This window comes from Schistocerca gregaria, chromosome 3, assembly GCF_023897955.1.
Source record: "Schistocerca gregaria isolate iqSchGreg1 chromosome 3, iqSchGreg1.2, whole genome shotgun sequence".
Lineage (NCBI taxonomy): Eukaryota > Metazoa > Arthropoda > Insecta > Orthoptera > Acrididae > Schistocerca > Schistocerca gregaria.
The window spans coordinates 24,230,110-24,232,529 of record NC_064922.1 but is presented as its reverse complement, the minus strand read 5'-3'; the positions used below and the strand labels follow the sequence as shown (position 1 = coordinate 24,232,529).

The 2,420-nt window shown below is 50.0% G+C and overlaps 1 non-coding gene across 1 annotated transcript; it reads left to right on the top strand.

Annotated features, from left to right (window-relative positions):
- Positions 1–1,830: 1,830 nt before the first annotated feature.
- On the top strand, positions 1,831–1,905 carry Trnas-cga (transfer RNA serine (anticodon CGA)). The gene has a single exon. It is a non-coding gene; the product is annotated as a tRNA-Ser (tRNA).
- Positions 1,906–2,420: the final 515 nt, after the last annotated feature.

The following is a 2,420-nucleotide window of genomic DNA, read 5'->3' as shown; positions in this document are numbered from 1 at the left end:
GTAAAGCTGTGAGTACCGGACGTGAGTCGTGCTTCGGTAGCTCAGTTGGTAGAGCACTTGCCCGCGAAAGGCAAAGGTCCCGAGTTCGAGTCTCGGTCGGGCACACAGTTTTAATCTGCCAGGAAGTTTCATATCAGCGCACACTCCGCTGCAGAGTGAAAATCTCATTCTGGAAACATCCCCCAGGCTGTGGCTAAGCCATGTCTCCGCAATATCCTTTCTTTCAGGAGTGCTAGTTCTGCAAGGTTCGCAGAAGAGCTTCTGTAAAGTTTGGAAGGTAGGAGACGGATACTGGCAGAAGTAAAGCTGTGAGTACCGGACGTGAGTCGTGCTTCGGTAGCTCAGTTGGTAGAGCACTTGCCCGCGAAAGGCAAAGGTCCCGAGTTCGAGTCTCGGTCGGGCACACAGTTTTAATCTGCCAGGAAGTTTCATATCAGCGCACACTCCGCTGCAGAGTGAAAATCTCATTCTGGAAACATCCCCCAGGCTGTGGCTAAGCCACGTCTCCGCAATATCCTTTCTTTCAGGAGTGCTAGTTCTGCAAGGTTCGCAGAAGAGCTTCTGTAAAGTTTGGAAGGTAGGAGACGGATACTGGCAGAAGTAAAGCTGTGAGTACCGGACGTGAGTCGTGCTTCGGTAGCTCAGTTGGTAGAGCACTTGCCCGCGAAAGGCAAAGGTCCCGAGTTCGAGTCTCGGTCGGGCACACAGTTTTAATCTGCCAGGAAGTTTCATATCAGCGCACACTCCGCTGCAGAGTGAAAATCTCATTCTGGAAACATCCTCCCGGCTGTGGCTAAGCCATGTCTCCGCAATATCCTTTCTTTCAGGAGTGCTAGTTCTGCAAGGTTCGCAGAAGAGCTTCTGTAAAGTTTGGAAGGTAGGAGACGGATACTGGCAGAAGTAAAGCTGTGAGTACCGGACGTGAGTCGTGCTTCGGTAGCTCAGTTGGTAGAGCACTTGCCCGCGAAAGGCAAAGGTCCCGAGTTCGAGTCTCGGTCGGGCACACAGTTTTAATCTGCCAGGAAGTTTCATATCAGCGCACACTCCGCTGCAGAGTGAAAATCTCATTCTGGAAACATCCCCCAGGCTGTGGCTAAGCCATGTCTCCGCAATATCCTTTCTTTGAGGAGTGCTAGTTCTGCAAGGTTCGCAGAAGAGCCTCTGTAAAGTTTGGAAGGTAGGAGACGGATACTGGCAGAAGTAAAGCTGTGAGTACCGGACGTGAGTCGTGCTTCGGTAGCTCAGTTGGTAGAGCACTTGCCCGCGAAAGGCAAAGGTCCCGAGTTCGAGTCTCGGTCGGGCACACAGTTTTAATCTGCCAGGAAGTTTCATATCAGCGCACACTCCGCTGCAGAGTGAAAATCTCATTCTGGAAACATCCCCCAGGCTGTGGCTAAGCCATGTCTCCGCAATATCCTTTCTTTCAGGAGTGCTAGTTCTGCAAGGTTCGCAGAAGAGCTTCTGTAAAGTTTGGAAGGTAGGAGACGGATACTGGCAGAAGTAAAGCTGTGAGTACCGGACGTGAGTCGTGCTTCGGTAGCTCAGTTGGTAGAGCACTTGCCCGCGAAAGGCAAAGGTCCCGAGTTCGAGTCTCGGTCGGGCACACAGTTTTAATCTGCCAGGAAGTTTCATATCAGCGCACACTCCGCTGCAGAGTGAAAATCTCATTCTGGAAACATCCCCCAGGCTGTGGCTAAGCCATGTCTCCGCAATATCCTTTCTTTCAGGAGTGCTAGTTCTGCAAGGTTCGCAGAAGAGCTTCTGTAAAGTTTGGAAGGTAGGAGACGGATACTGGCAGAAGTAAAGCTGTGAGTACCGGACGTGAGTCGTGCTTCGGTAGCTCAGTTGGTAGAGCACTTGCCCGCGAAAGGCAAAGGTCCCGAGTTCGAGTCTCGGTCGGACACACAGTTTTAATCTGCCAGGAAGTTTCATATCAGCGCACACTCCGCTGCAGAGTGAAAATCTCATTCTACAACCGTCACAATGCGCACTTTCCTCCATGGGAGTAATGTCTCAAACAGTTTACGATTTGATCGTTCCCTGGAAGACCAGTAGTAGTTTCCGATGCACATCTGGGGGCGTTCTATAATGTGTGGCCTATCAGAGTGTTGATGAAACACAGAAATTGCATCGGGATTGAATACAACAGTCACCATGCGAACTTTCCTCTATGGGAGTAATGTCTCAAACAGTCTACGTTTTGATCATTCCCTGGAAGACCAGTAGTAGTTTCCGATACACATCTGGAGTCATTCTGTAATCTGTGGACTTTCAGAGTGTTATGAAACACAGAAATAGCATCGGGATTGAATACAACAGTCACCATGCGCACTTTCCACCATAGGAGTAATGTCTCTAACACTCTACGCTTTGATCGTTAACTGGAAGACCAGTAAAAGTTTGCGATGCACATCTAAAGG